The 16,479-nt window shown below is 43.2% G+C and overlaps 1 pseudogene; it reads left to right on the forward strand.

The window, feature by feature from the left end:
- Nucleotides 1-10,575: 10,575 nt before the first annotated feature.
- LOC114618275 lies at nt 10,576-10,691 on the forward strand (annotated as a pseudogene).
- The last annotated feature ends 5,788 nt before the right edge of the window (nt 10,692-16,479 follow it).

Genomic DNA, 16,479 nt, shown 5'->3' on the forward strand with positions numbered 1-16,479 from the left:
ATGGAGGCAGAACAATGGGACATTGTTAAAGCAATAAAAATGTGAGAAGAGGAGAAAGAAAAAGGAAGAGTGGGGATTTTGGAGGAACCCTACTACAAAAGTGTTGTGGATCCTACAGCTGCTTGGTTCTTTGCATTTATTTGACAGTGTTCCGGTCTACCATTACAATGATACCCTTTCACTGAACCCATCTCAAAAAGGTGCTGCCAGACTGCACTAACAAAACCTTTGTTTCTAGACTTCATCATCAGACTGTGGTAGAGATCCCCTAGAAAAATACAATTGAGGGAGGCTTTTCTCTCTTCCTACCTCAACTATCAGATTCCTAAAACTACAAACTTTGACAGGAGGTATGAATAAATGATAGCGCTTTAAAAGATCTGCATTTGGGGATAAAGAAGAATGAATCAGGGAAAGGTGTGTGATTTTCTTCAGAGTAGGAGGCTTACAGATTACAGTTGAGGAGCTATCACTCACAGGCAAACTCGAGTCTTCTGGATTACAAGAGGCAATACTACCAGTTTTTTTTTTTTCAAGAACTCCATGCTGCTAGAAAGTGACTTTACTTGTTCTTTTGTCAGCTAAAAGAAAGCAAAAACCAGTCTCTATTGTCACATTTCTACCTGGGAAGGAGACCAAATCCTTCTACTCTGGGATGCTGAGTCCTGGATGAGACTCTTCCATGCAAAATATTCAAGACTATGAGTAGAAGAGCCCATAAGATCCCTGCTGTAGCTCAGGACCCAGAACCATGACCATCAAGAATAACTCCTGCCCCTAAGTAATGACAGAGCTGTAATAGCAAGAGGCTTTGTATATAACTCACAAAGCAGAGTAAATGGAAGAGAACCAAGTAAGAAAACATATTCATAAGCCACACATTGGAAATGATGACAAAATATTAGGTTACAAGACTAGGAGATGTGAACCCCTATTTAAGACAACACAAACAATCTTGTGAGGAAAATAAAAAAGGAAAGAAAAAGATTGGTAGCTACAGACTCTCCAAGCACACCCTCCCCTTGTCTTCAATGACAACCTTGGGTGAAGTGAAGAGAGATTAATTAGTAAAATCCCCAGACAAACATGTGGAGATGAGTTCAATCCTCAGCACCCTTGTTAAAAGTCAAATATGTAGATACCAAGAACTCACTGACCAATCATCCAATCCAAGCAGCAATCCTGCATGCCCCAGGTCTCAAGAAGAGATCTTATATCAAAAACAAAAGAAAACAAAAAGTGGATCACTCCTGAGAAGTGACACCCAAGACTGACCTCTTGTCTCTGTGTGCAAGAATATACACAAACATACACACAGACAAAACACACAAAACCATACACATACACACACAAACAACAGAGAGAGAGAGAGAGAGAGAGAGAGAGAGAGAGAGAGAGAGAGAGAGAGATTTGCATAACAGAGGCAAGAAACTAAAAGGGGCAGACAATTGTCCTGGCTAAGAACATACATCAGCCTAAGAAATGCAAGTCCCCAGTCTGGGGTAATGTTCTGTCCCAGTAGAGAGACACATGCAAGTCCCCATGATCCACCTAAGCCAAAGCTGAGAAGTGGAGTCCCTAACATCCCACGAGCAACCATAATGATTGACTTCCTCTGGAAATCAGGAAAAGGTTATTCCAGACATTAACAGAACTGTGGCTCTTTCAATAAGCAGTGTCTCTTAAGAGATTTTAAAACAAGTAGAGCCCTGTTCAACAATGCCCTTGTCATACATGTTCTAGCCTGGGTTTCCAAGTACAATAAAGACACTGGCTTTCAGATAGCAACACTTTACAAAAAGGGGGTATTCTAGAACCTACATAGGAACTGGATGAGTGAGAGTGCATTTTATAATCAGAAGTTTCTTTTTTTTTTAAGATTATTTATTTATTTATTATGAGTACACTGTAGCTGTCTCCAGACACCCATATGAGGGCATCAGATCTCATTGCAGATGGTTGTGAGCCACCATGTGGTTGCTGGGATTTGAACTCATGACCTCTAGAAGAGCAGTCAGTGCTCTTAACCGCTGAGCCATCTCACCAGCCCCTAATCAGAAGTTTCAACAGCATAGTTATTCAGTAACTACCATAACTTGCACACATAATGGGAGCTGTGATATATTATTACCCAGGAGTGTTCCTTTTATGCCATAGCAAGGACTCATCAGTAGAAAAGTGGGTTTGGGAATGGGAAGTGTTCAGATGTTTTTCTCTCTCTCTTGGTTACAGCTGAAGGAGCATATGAGGGGACATTTAGGACTTCTGATCCTCTTATACTAGGTGTGCAGTTTAGGGGGTTGCAGGACCCTTTCCACCTCACAGGGGTGCTTACACCATCTGGCCCATCACTGTCTCAGAGCCTCACCTCAGGAACTCTAACACAAATGAAGGGAACAATGAAGTTAGAAAATGTAAACATTCTTCACCCATGAGGAATGACATCTCTCCACAAAATGGTGAATCCCAAAGACAAAGCAGAGATCAAGATCTGGACACATAACTACACTGGCATATACTATGAATCAGTGTAGCATCCATGATCAGCACTGTCCACATTTGTCTAGCAGATGAGACACCAAAGGAAGGTAAGCTCTACTGTGTATGGAACGAATGCTCACAGTAATGAACTTGGGAAGGGGGGCATAAGACTGGGCCAGCCAAGAAGGCTTCCTCCTCAGAGGTGAGAAGTAGCTCTGAACAGGAGGGAGTATCAATCACTTATGAGTGTTGTTGTTGTTGTTGTTGTTGCTTCCTTGACTTAGTTCCCCTCAAGTTTAAACCCTGGTTTAAATCCAGGTTTGAGCAGGCCCCTTGAAGCCTAACAAGCAGCTGGACCACTTTATTTGTTGCTGTAAAATTAGCACAGATGGAGAAATGGGTGCCTTGTCCCCTGTCACCAAAGAACTGGATAGACCTAGAACTAGAACAGGGAGCAATGTCACAGACAAGAAGTCTAGCATAGCTACAGGTAAGAAGGAGTAAAGCTGCTCAAAAAGAACCTGACAAACACTGCCTGCATGGCCATCTCTTTAGAGTATCATTAATCAAGTTTCCCAGGAAATGAGATCCACTGTGCACCTAGGGAGATGATCTACCTCCCCATGCTCCAAACCAGGGCTACCTCAGCGCAGTAGCAGATGCAACCATACCCTTTGGAAATCATTGGGGAGAAAGCATCTTGTTTGGCCTGGTAGAGGCAAATGTCACTGAAGCATGGGCTAGACAATAGAAAAATTCAAGTAAAACATGGAAATAATTCAAAGGAAGAAAGACACAGGTGTAGTCACTGTCAGTGTTTTAAACTAGTTGTTCTGAAATGCAGATTTGACATCTTCAGAGCCTGTTAAAACTGCTGCCTATTCCTCAGTCTCATGCATCATGCCTCTGCTCAGACATTATGAGCAACTACCAAATTACTGCAGAGGCTTCCAAACAGCCACCTCACCTTACACTTTCTCTACCTTATAGCTTTCAGAACAGTCTTTATAAATCTTAAAATGTCACTACATCTGCACACACACACTTTTAGAAATACTCCCCAGCTTCCATCACCCTGGGGGCAAAAGTCTTAGGACTCTGTAGGCTTTAGAACACCATCCATTGATTCATACATTAAGAAATATTTATTGATTGTCTCCTCTCTGCTAAACTACTATCTAAAGCCCTAAGGACAACAGGAAACTACAAAACAAAAAGTCAGTGACTTTAGGGAGTCACTTTCTCATCTGCCTCATGGATACCCTCCAGTCACCAATGTTGCAACTTGGCTTCTGTCCAGTCTAGAAGACCAGCCACTCACAGCTCTTTCCAGCTCTGTATCCAAACCCATTGTTTTGGTAGCTTGACACCAGTCATAATGGGAGGTTGTCTCATATTTGCTAGCATACTCTTCTTATATCCAACAGGATACAACTACTCAACACTCAGGATCTCCCAAATGGATATATACCTTAGCATAATCCCTGTGCACAGATTCTCTTCTCCTTGATTGCCTACTAAACATGTGTGATCAAACCTTAACTCTGAAAATATCCTCTGTGTGAAGCAGCTTTGGCCTTCAGAGGTAGATCTGACTCCTCTATTACAACCTGAACAAACCTAAAACTTCTTTAGCATACGGTTCCTGCTGTGGTCATTTCCTGATATACTGTACATGTCTCAAGGGTCCTAATGACAAATTTCCTGGCCTAGCTTTTGGACCACTCAAAAATAAATTATTCCTGTATAAGTGACTGAGTTAGGGGTTACTGAGTCTTATAACTCATGGGTACAAACTGGAGAGGACATATGCAGCATGAAAGGTGGTTCCTTGAAGTAGTGGAGATGCCCCTCTTATTCTCAGACATTTCAATATGTAGTCATCACTAGGTAATGCTATTGGGGAGGCTTAGGAAGTATGGGCTTGGTAGAGGAAGTAAGTCACTGGTAGTAGGGGTGTAGCTTTGAGAATAAAGTCTCTTCCTACCCACAGTTTGTTTTCTTCATTTCCTGAGTGTGACGTAAGATATGCACTCTCAGATGTTCCTGATGTCATGCCTGGTGCTTGCTTTCAGGCTTTCCTGCTATAAAGGTAGTGGATTATTGTCCTTCTGTAACTATATCCTCAAAATAAAGCCTTCCTTCAATAAGTGGCTTTGGTCATGGTTTTATCAGAGTGATTTGTTTTTAAAGTAACTAATACATCCCTAGGCTGAATCCACTTAGTGGAATAAAGAGCTGAGAGCCAGGTGGTATCACAAATTATAAGTCTCATGGAAATTATAGAAATCTTGAAAAAGCTTTAGTCTTTCAGATTCCTTACTGCCAGTGCTCTTAGAGAACAAGTCGTTGACAATGAGCAGCAAAGCACGTGCCCCATCAGCGGGGTGGCATGTGAGACCAAAGAAGGGGGCAAATAATTCTGGAGTGTGGTCCTAGTTATCAGAAAGACCTGTGGGTTCTTGTGATGCAGATCAGAAGAGCTTACAGGGTATTCAAGAACAGGAGACTTCACCTAAGCCAGATTTACCTCAAGCTAGCATCAAAAGGTCAGACACATTCCTGGAGCTAAAGTCTCCAGTTGACATCTTGATCATAAAAAGATATGATAGATAGATAGATAGATAGATAGATAGATAGATAGATAGATAGATAGATGCTAATGTTGTGAATGGTTTAGTGGAAGTATCACTTGAGACAAATATCCAAAGATGTCTTAACTGGAGAGCAAGTGATTGAGCACAGGACAATTGTGAACTTCAGAGTAAGCCTAGAAAAGAGACAGGAAGACAACACTATAGTTAACAGCAAAACCTTTAACTTGTCAGTCAGCTGTCTCTAGCACAGTAATAGGAATTTGTGCCCAGCCCTCTCAATGATGACTCATGAACATCTAAAGCTATAGCAATTTGTCCCCACCAATGTCATTGTGATGAGCTGGCAAAAGTCTAAATGCCCCCTCACTTCTAGTCACTGAGTTCAGGAGCAGTGAACAAACTTCCAAGGAACAGAACTCCCAGGACTGAATTTGGTAGGGTACTGAACATGATGATTAAAGGGCCTGCAGGCACTCTAGCCAACGTCAGTAGAGTGGCATTAGAGAATGTGCACTAGGTTTGTCTCTATCAGGTTTGACTCATACATAATACAGAAGCAATAATGTTGTCTGCCAAGATTTTCTGGTAGGAATTAAATTGCTTACATTTTTGAGTAGAGTATTCTCATGTCTGAACTCTGCTCACCATAAACCACACCCTGTTAAAAGGCTGTTTCAGGAGAATGACGGACAGACAGTCTGAGAGAGGATGGTGTGCTGAGGACCCAAATCATCAAATCATCAAAAGGGGATTATTCAATGAGCGCTTCAGTGAAGGCATAGACTATTTTGTCTCATTGCTTCAAATGCACTGAAAATTGAAAGGACTGGCTGGCTCCATGGAACTCCCAGTGACAGTTTCCGGAAACTCCAAGAATGATGAGTAGGAGACAAAAGGTAGGAGAGGAGTTGTGAGGAGTCAGGGAAAAACACTGTGTCTTCCCCTGACCTGCAGAGACCGAGGTCCCACATGGAGGACCCAGTGCAGGGGAGAAGGAAACCGCACGTACTTCATCCCCCGTTTCTGTGTTGCTCCTTTCAGGGTAAGCAGATTATCAGGCCCTATTCCTCTGTTCTCCTGGCTCTACTCTCAGCGGTAGAGAGCTTGGTAAGAATCCTGCCCCAGGAGCTACTTCTTCTACCATCTTTTTATATCCAGCTTGACACACTGTGCCTTAATTATCTGTCTAATTGCCAGCATCTACTCCCTACAGCTACAGGAAGGACTTCCATCTTCTTCCCTGTGGTGTCCTCATTTCTAAACAATAGTGGGCCTTTTTGCATATTTATTGGATGAATGAATAAATGAAGTAATGAGTAAAACTTGTGACAATATGATTCATGCCTAGTCCCATGAATAAGCAATTAAAGGTCAGAGAGGCTGGATGAGCCCCAGCCATTGAAAGCATGGTTCATGTACCAGGAACATTGACTAATCTTCCTTGGAGGTTCACTAGAAATGCACCCTCAGGCTGAAATCAACCTTGCACACTAACAAGATCCCTGTGTCAGGTCCTGTAATCACTGAAGTGTCAGAAGGCCTGTTCTTAGTGTCCTTTGAAGCGACTGTGTGCTTCCTGTGCCCAATATGCAAAGGCATATTGCATGAGTTAGAGGTGCAAATGGCACTGCCCCTTATGACTGTCCACTTTATCCCTCATCACTATCTACCCTACATCCTATAACCATCTACAATACACCCCATAACTATCTACAATGCACCCCATACCTATCTATCTTACATCCCATACCTATCTGCCTTATACCCCATAACTATCTACCATACACGTTATACCTACTTATCCTACATCCCATTACCCATCTGCTTTGTACCCCATAATTATCTATCCTGTACCCCATACTATTCTGCCTTATACCCCATAACTATCTATACTACACCCCACACTGACCTAAAGGCCACCCAAGTTAAAACAATGAATCAAGCTTTCTGCACAATCCAATGCCTCCTGGAGCCTCCAGATGCAGCAAGTCATGATTTTATCAGCACTCAGCTGCTATTGTTAAGGTAAAATAGGTACCAGCAGGGACAGTGATGCTGCCAAGGTTGACTGAAAAGACAACACTCCAGTCTGCCAGTGGCAATGACTGGCCCAAAGTTGCTTGAAGCACAATAGCCTTTTATTATGGGATTTCGATGTGGTGAACTTACCAAACTGAACCAGGAAATGACTAAGAGACAAAAGGCAAGGCATCCAGGGAGTGCCAGTGCTATTGTTAGCCAGTCTGAGTCCATTGCCTTCCTCAGAAGTGCTGTAGGGTCTTCAAGGAGGGGTCAAGGTCCAGAACTCATTAAATGTTTTATAACAACTTTTAGAAGAGTAGAGAAAGAAAAGAATAGAGGAAGAACCCATTGCCCATGCCAAGAGAAGGGTTCCTGACGTCCAAGATGAACATGCTAGCTTATCTTTTCCGGATCTAATTCTGTAATCTGCAAAATGTCAGTGCTGGATTTGCCACCTGAGCAGAAAGATAATTAAATGAAATTAACTGAGGTATGAGGAAGCACTCAGCACAGCACTTGGCATATGCTTTGAGAGTTCCAGTTCAGACAAAACTTGTGTTGCCTGTCAATTGTATGCTATCTAGCCACAGTGCCCCTGAGAAAGACTGAAGGTATGATTCCTCTCATGATGTTGGTACTTAGGTAGGGACTCCAACCCAATCAAGGCTTCTGACACAAAGGGAAGAAGATCACTGACCTGGGTTAGAACCTGGAAGTCATTGAATCAGAGGAGCCTCAATTCCAAGTGGGCAGAGCCAAAATGGTAATGTCAGACAGGAGATGAGGCCTGTCATGAAGCAGCCTGAAGGGGCTATCTAACAAAATATGCAATGCCCAGCTGAAACATAGTGCCCTGACACAGAAGGGCATAGCCACACCCATTCCTTGCAGTCAGGCTTGAGAGAATGCTAGGAAGGAAATAGGCTTCTAGAAAGAGCTCAGTAGCCAGGCGCCATGAGTCAGAGCAAGTTCAGTGCTCTCATGAGGGTAGAGGTAGAGGTAGAGATGTTGGATTCAAAGGCACTGGCCTCATGAAAGCTTGACAGAACACAGGAGACAGAAGACCCCTGATAAGACAAATCACAGGAGCCCAAGGACTACAAAAGGTGGGTCAATGAGCCAAATGGCACCTATAGGAGAAATAGGAGCAGCCAATTGGGAAATGTCAGTGCCATTAAATCATGATATTAGAATCCCTGGCATCACTATACCCCAGAGTGTGTGTAAGGCTTCATGATGTGAAATTGTCAGCAGCCTTCAAGGTGTTCTCCCAATCAGTGGGAGTGTCTGGCATGCCACAGGTTTCAAGCAAGAACTAGAATATGCAGCAGGTACAGCCATTGGGAGAAAAAGCTAGAAAGATCAAAGGACAAAGCACAGTTGAGGATAAAAATAGTGTTATTAGGTAGAAGGCAAACAAGGAGGTGGAAAGTGGACAGTACATCTTAGGAGGAATTCCAAAAAGAAGCACACAGCCTTCTTTGGAGCTAGAAGAAAAATGTGACATCTTGTCTTCCTTACCATGAACCTCCTTCTCATGACTGTTGGAGGATTCAGCTCAGCTATTTCTCTTCAAAGTAAGCATTAGAAGATAGCATAGCCATCTGCCTTCCTCCATGGCACCGTTAGCACACTTTGGTAGCTCCATATTGGTTGCCATGAGCTATTGCAAAATTTGGATTTTTTTTTCTTTTGTATCCTCAGCCTAAGTAATAAAAGAATTTTAAAACATACTTCAAGGTAAACTTAGGGACAATTTTATTAATACTTGAGAGAAAAACAACAGGCCAAACATGCTGCAAATCTTGCAGCTGTTAGTAAGAGGAAGATAGAGAAAAAGAGAAACAGCACCATTTATAAGCACCCACGTGGTTCAAGTGGGAGATAGCCTCAGAGCTAGAGTCAAAAAGACCAGAGAGTCAGAAAAGCATGTCTGGAGTTTGGAAAAAAGTTGCACTTTTATGAGTAATTTGGAAAAGCAAAAAGTTTATCAAAGCTACATAACGGAGGTTCTGTGTGAATCACATTCCAGCGGGAGGACTTTTAGCCAGGTGATCGATCCATCAAGAGTACAGAACCTTAAATTGCATAGGAGATGGGGTGAAATCAAAGAACAGATACAGCACATCTACCATGATTCCAAATTCATTTACCAAAATTGATTCTCATCGGTACTGGAGTTTTGTCTGCCACAGCCCCACATCCAGCCTTCAGACAAAGGTGTTCTTTAGGAACAGATAAAGAATCAGAGCCTCCTCCTGATACTCTGGCCTCCAGCCAGGACAGAACCAAAGTCACTTCCTGCTTCTGACCTCAGAAAAGAATTACAGCTGTTCACTTTTGCAGGCCCTGTCCTCAAGTGCCTGACTACTTTCTATATCTCATCCTCATCATTACAATGTGCTGAGGTAGCCCTGTGCCTGGTGCCACTTCCCACGGCTTACAGTTGCACCAGGCTGCTAGAGGTTCTAAAGATAGGCCACAGTTTGGACAGGCATCATCTGAATCACCAGGGAGATGGAATGATCTATCTACCAGGTGATTATGAAACACAATTGGATTTGGAAAGTCCCAATAGAAGTAGGACTAGTGGCCACCTAAAAAACCTGATTTAACAGAAAGTGAAGGATCAGTATTACAAGAAATAGAACTTTGTATTGTGTTATATGAAAAAAATAGCAGAATCTAATTTTGTAAGAGCATGTGAACATGAGTACAAGTGCACAAGTGCAAACACACAGACACACACACATACACACACATACACACAGGCACACACTCCCTGGTGATAAGATAATGTTAATATGGGCTTCTTCACAATTCCTTTCTGTTTTATAGATGTTCCATAATGAAAATATGTCACACTTTTAATAAAGATCTCTTTTGTGAATGCTAAGGATAAAATCCTGACAAATTTGTAGCCACATACCTGCAAACTGGCTACATGTTCAGCATGCTTCTAGGACACAGTCCCTCCAGATAAAAGACAGTTCCTCCTTCATTCTTGAAGTGAGTTCACTCATATCCACCTCATAACATTCTTTTCGTTAAGACTCTTGGATTGCACAGCTCGCTTCTGTGAATAAATCTTCATTTTACAGTATTAAATGAATGCATAGACATTTGTTTTCAATGGGAAATGAGGAGGAGGCCAAGGTCTTGAGTATGCATTTATGACAAACCACTAGTGAGCAGAAAAAGGAAGAACTCAGTAGGGAAACTGAGACCAGCATCAACATGGAGGTGAGGAAGGGGAATACTATTGTGGGACTACTTCCAAGGATGACTCCCAGACTTTGGTGTCAGAGCCCAGATGGGCCATGGCTGAGTGAGCAGGAGTCTGCTTGGAGGACTTCCCAGTCGCTGACGCCCCTGGAGTCCAGCTGAGTGCTTCTTAATCTACAACCTCTCACTTACAAATGAAAAGAAGAACACCCCCTTGCAAATCCATAGCAGTGACATCTTGAAAAGTATCTTTAACCCTAGAGGCTTTGTAGGTGTGGCTGATGTGTCACATGTGTGTCTGTAGGTGGCAGAAATAAGAGAGGCTCAGTATTGTGACCTATGAACATCTGTATGATTAGTAGCAAATATTCCCTGAAAAAAAAAAAGAAGAAGCAAGCCTGAGAAGACCACGTGTCCTGCACTCACTGTGCTGGCTTGGGGAGGCTAACTATGCCAGAGATGACCCCTGTCTGTCACAATAATACTTGAGCAGGGCATAACACTCCTGAGATGACCCCAGATGTTCAAAAACACAGGTACCACTAAGAGGAGCAAGTAAGTGGTGGAGAAATGGAAGAGAAAGAGAAACAGAAGGATGTAGGCATGTTGAAGAGAGGCAGAACTGGAGATTCAAGGATAGTGAGGAGCAGCCTGAGGTGATGCTACCTAGGACCATGGTGGGGTGTGGCCTATACTGGCCTATGCCATCATGGGGCCGCATCTGGGTCTGTTGCCCTTCAGCAGCAGGGGTCTGTTACCACCAAAGGTCAGGCAGAATTCCCTGGTCTGGGCTGCCACCCTGGGACATGTTGATATGTGAGGACTGTTCAGAACTGGCCCCACCCCTCACCTGGACGTCATGGAAGAGTTTGCCTTAGAGGCATGATAGCAGGAGAGCTGACCTGTCCCTAGCCAGCTACAGTGCTCGCTCACATTGTGGACATTGTGGACCAGCTACCGGAGGATACATAGGTGGGCAAAGCTGGTCCAACCAGTGGCATGAACAAGGGAAGGATACCCTCCTTCCCTCTCACCCCTCACCACCTGTGGCAGGTGGGAGACATGGCCCTGGGGTCCTGAGAGCAGGAAAGCTGGCCCTTCCCCTCACCAGCTGCAGACTCAGGAGAGCAAGCCCTGCACATCACCTGGACAGCACAGTAGAGCCGACCCTGAATGTGGGGATTTTGGGTGAGCTGGCCTGAGGGCATGGGTATGGAAGAGCAGGACCTGCCTCTTGTCTGTTGTGCAATAGCATCAGCAATGGAGAGATCTCTCCCCTCCCTTTGGCCCTTGCCATCACTGGTGGGTGGGAGACTAAGCCCCAACAGGAGAGCTGTCCCTGCCTCTCACCTGCTACAGCACTCAGGAAAACAGGCCCAGCAGCTTACCTGGACAGCATAGTAGAGCTAACTAAGATGCCAGATGCCTGAGTGAGCACGTGAGAGCTGGCCTTGCAACTTGCCTGCTGTGTAGCAGTGTGAACATGAGATATACTGTTCCCTACCCTAGACCCTTGCCACCTACTGCAGTGGGGAGGACTGGCCCTGGTCTTTACCTGCTGCAGTACAGGAGATAGCAGGCTCTCCTCACACCTCACCTGGGCAACAGGGTAGATCTATCCCTGGTTAATCAGGATTCTGGTGAGCCAGCCCTAAGGGCATGAAAATGGAAGAGCTGGTGGGCTGACCAACTCAGATCCCTCTCATACCCAGATCCAGGGCTTTAAATTGGCCCACCCCAACATCTATCCCATCAGTGAATTGTTGGAGTACATAAAGGGACCAGTCCAACAGATCCAACATTACAAAATCTCTATGACCCAGGACAACAACATGATATCTGAGAAGAGTTCCAGTGACGTTCCAGTATTGATAACATAGCAGAAACCAGAGGTCTTGTACCAGATCAATGAGTCATTGCAACGAACATTTGCAAGCAAAGAAGTGTGGACAAAAGGGTACACCGTGGGACACACTGACTCACTACAGCTTCCACAATGAGATTTCTTTTCTCTGTTGAGGGGGATGATGCAAGGGTGGAAGACAGGTATGAGAGGAGGGGGAAAGAAGTGGGGTTGGTATGTATGATGCCAAATTCACAAAGAACCAATAAAAAGTTTTGCAAAGGTATCTTAAAGTTAGGATATCTGATAGAGAAGCCTCCATCAATACCCCTTTCCAACCATTCAGATATACTTAATTAGTGGATGGGGAAAGATATTATTCTGTGTTCCCTATCACCCAAACAAGTATCTGATGCAGATTAACTTACAGGCTTTCTTTGGCTCACAGTTTGGAAGGGGTGGCACCAGAAGAGTGAAGCTATATACAAAGCTAAGAGAGCACCTATAAAGCTCTTCCACAGGGCATGTGGCATCTTCTTCATCCACACAGCAGATCTTGGCAGCCTTCACACCAAGTATCCTGGACAAGACTGGCATGTTCCTCAGTGAGGGATTAACATCACATTAGTCACATCTCCAAACTCACATGCTTTTCACTATGTTCAGTGACCTAGCCAAAAACGATGACCCTGAAAAACTCCAGCAGCAAGATCCTTTTTAATTCTATCTTGGAACCCAGGAAGGAGGGAATGTGACACAGGGAAGCCACTAGGAACAGCTGCTTGCTTCTGCAGCAGAATCACATTATCTTAGTCCATTTCAGAGTCTAAATTATTTTAAGCCAGATATTTTACAAAGAAAGAGTTTAACCTGGCTCAGGGTTCTGGAAGATCACAGGTGCGGCTCTGGGCTCTAGCTCTACTGAAAGCCATGGGGTTTGAGGTCACAGGTGCTCTGCTGTCATCAATGGATCAAGGCTTCTCTCTGGAATAGATCAGGGTCTATAGGGCTGGGTTAATTCCTGTGAGAACTAACCAAATTGGTTCAATTGCTTCAAAAATTCCTGGGATAATCAAGTCCTTTCAACCAGGTTGAGTTAGAGCTACCCAAACTTTTTAAGCTAAAATCTATTTTAACCAATATTGAAGGGTAAATTTTAGAAGCATGATTGATCAATAATTTCACTGACACAAAGTTCAAAGATCTTATGCTGAGATAAAACATAGTTTTGAAGTAAACTTTTAACTGAACCATTTAGCATATATACAAAAGCATGCTGACAAAATCAAAGTAAATAATCTGATGAATTATACAAAGGCAGGACATCCATCCAACCACTGCTCAAATAACTCTCTTTTCACCGCTTAACCCTGCTAAGACACCACCGTGCCCACATCCCTAAAAGGAAAGACAGGGGAACTCAGGGGAAAGGGGACATATTGAGTTGATCCTGCCATCTCAGAGAAGCCTCTGGAGACATAATTACTGCATTCATTTCCTAGGCTGCCTCAGACACTCACCACAAACCATGTGCTTAAAGCACAGGATTTATTATCATTCAGCTCTGAGACTGTTTGCAGAAGGCCCAAGGCCCCTCAGAAGTGTCTAGGTAGAGATTGTTTGGGGCCTTCTGTAACACTGTTATTTGCAAACATCCCTCAGCTTGGCCACCTCAGTCCAGCCTCTGCCTCCATGTCCACATCTTCCTCTGTCTGTGTCACTGTAGGGCATGCTCCAGTATATCTGGGACTGCATTTCCCTTATCCTGAAAGGACACCTGTAGCATTGGATTAAGGCCCACCCTACTCTAGCAAACCTTAGACTCATTGTATATACGAGTGTTCCCACTCCCAAATAAGTCAACATATACTCTTTTGTAATGGGTCTAGGCGACAAAATTCAATTCATTACAACTAAACATAAAACGATATCCTGGTGAGCATAAACACTTATCAGAAACTTTCAGTAACTGAGAACATAGTGAACTTTCAGTGACATCATCAGTATTGGTTCTTGAGTTCTGAAAAGCATACCACAACAAAGTAAGACATGGGCAGTGGAAAGTGGAGGAGGGGAGCATGAAAAAGCTATACTCTTCTCATGATTTCTCCATAAGTCCAACGCTATTCTAAAATTAAAAGTTTATTTTAAAAAGGAAAGTTCTTAGGTTGAGAATTCAAGGAGAGTTGAAAAATCTCTTATAGAGAAGTCTGCTGGGTCCTCAGGCCCTCATTCTTGTCTTATGAATGTGGCTGTCAGAGAAAGGTGACTGACAAATGACCAGAATAGAGGGTATTGTATGTTTTATTATAGAATCTTCTTTTAGCTATCTCTTTCTATGTCTCTTTTATAGATTTAGCTAGAGATAGGTGACAGGATGCCTATCTAGATTTAGTCTTTACACAAGATATTTTAGCTATATAAATCTTTGTACCAATTGTCACTCTCATCCTACAAATAGTTAACCTGGGACTTAGAGAAAGCAACTGGCTCAAAAGCAGAGCATTGGAGACATTAGCACATGGTGTCAGCTCAGCTCTCAGCCATGGCTTTACCATCACATTCTGCAGTATTCACTACCCAGGATTCACTTTCCTGCCTATAACTTCACTGTTTAACGTGTTCCAGTTGTAAATGAGCAAACTAAAATATGCCTCTGGATGGAGCTGTCACCAAAATCAAATAGGGAAAAAATGACAACAGGCTTTAAAATATAAAAAGTTATTTTAAAATCAGTCCGACGTGTGCAAGGTGGAGAAGAAAAAGTCAGGGAAAATGAAGGCGAGAGGAAGAAGGCCATTGGGAGTTAGCAGGTGGTGGATCAAAGAGCCTTCCATTGCCAGAAAAGTTGCTCGAGAAATTGGGTCTTCAGCTGTTCCCACTCCCTCCTTTCATGCTTCTCTCTCTCAAAACAGAAAAATAGGCAACCAGCGAATGGAAATAACAAAAGGGGAAGAGAGGGAGAGAGAAGACATTTCTTCAAATAAGTCATCTATTTCCTGCTGCCTGGCAGGAGCAAGGTTCTGAGGATTTCACAGTATAATTATCATGACAACCACACCAGAGAATCTTCACTATCCTTTTTGCCTAGGAAAGTTCCATGTGTTTTTCTTCTATGACTGTCTGGGCCATTGACATGGGCAAGCATCTTTGAGGTTGATTTTACAAAGGAAACTGTCAATGAGGAAGAAGCTGTAATGTATCTGGGATCTCTTCTCCATGTTCAACAGTTACAAAAACAAAACAGCAACAATAAAAAGGACAGGATGACACCATGCTGGATGTGTTAGCAGTGCTTCTGGAAGAGAAACATGAATATCAAAATTAGTCAGCTGTGAAAACTGCAAGTTACAATAATGTCTGGGCAGGAAGACATGCCCACTTGTGCAATAGTGGTATCTATGAAAATCATGGAGTAGTTGATCACTTTCTGATTGATTAAATTCCTTTTTCACAAGATGAAACCCATAGCTTGTGTCATTATGGAACTAAGAACCTGTGTGTCATGGTTTGAGTGGAAATGGTCCCCATAGACTCTTAACAGCAACGGAACAGTAACTAAGATAGAAATTGGTACCAGGGACTGAGATATTGTTGTGACAAGCCTGATTATGCTGATGCTTGGGAGAATATGAAAGACTTTGGATGAGAAAAGTGGAGAATGCTTTAAGCAGGGGTTAAAGGGCCATACTAATGGGACCATAGAACACAGTGGTACTGAAGCCAAAGTGAGCTCTCCAGGTTCATTTCAAGAGGTTTCGGGGCGAAAGACTACTAGGAAGTGATCTAGAGACCATTCTTGAAATACATAGGCAAAGAAAATGGCAAAGGGTTTTGCCCTTGTTTTAAAATTTTGCTGGAGGATGAATTGAAGAATTTGGAGAATTATGTAATCTGAAGAGGATATTTCAAGATAGCTGTGTATTGACTGTGTTATATGATTATTAGTGATCACCCTTATTCAGATCTGCATGAAAAGAGAGCAAATGTATGTGGGGGGACAGGGAGAATCAGAAAATAGAGTTTCAGAGGAAAACAAGAAACAGGAAATGCTGCATTAGAGTCCAGCCTTGTGCTGAAGAAGATGAGAAGTTTAACGAAAATTGTGGTGTGCCAGTCAGATATGATGCAACCTTTAATCCCAGCACTCCTTAGGAGGCAGAGGCAGGCAGATCTCAGTGAGTTTGAGGTCATCCTGATCTATAGACAGAGCTCTATGACAGCCAGGGCTACACAGAGAAATCCTATGGAAGAGAAAGAGAGAGAGAGAGAGAGAGAGAGAGAGAGAGAGAGAGAGAGAGACAGACAGAC

The sequence above is a fragment of the Grammomys surdaster genome, unplaced genomic scaffold (assembly GCF_004785775.1).
Source record: "Grammomys surdaster isolate TR1022 unplaced genomic scaffold, NIH_TR_1.0 140, whole genome shotgun sequence".
NCBI classification, from domain to species: Eukaryota; Metazoa; Chordata; class Mammalia; order Rodentia; family Muridae; genus Grammomys; species Grammomys surdaster.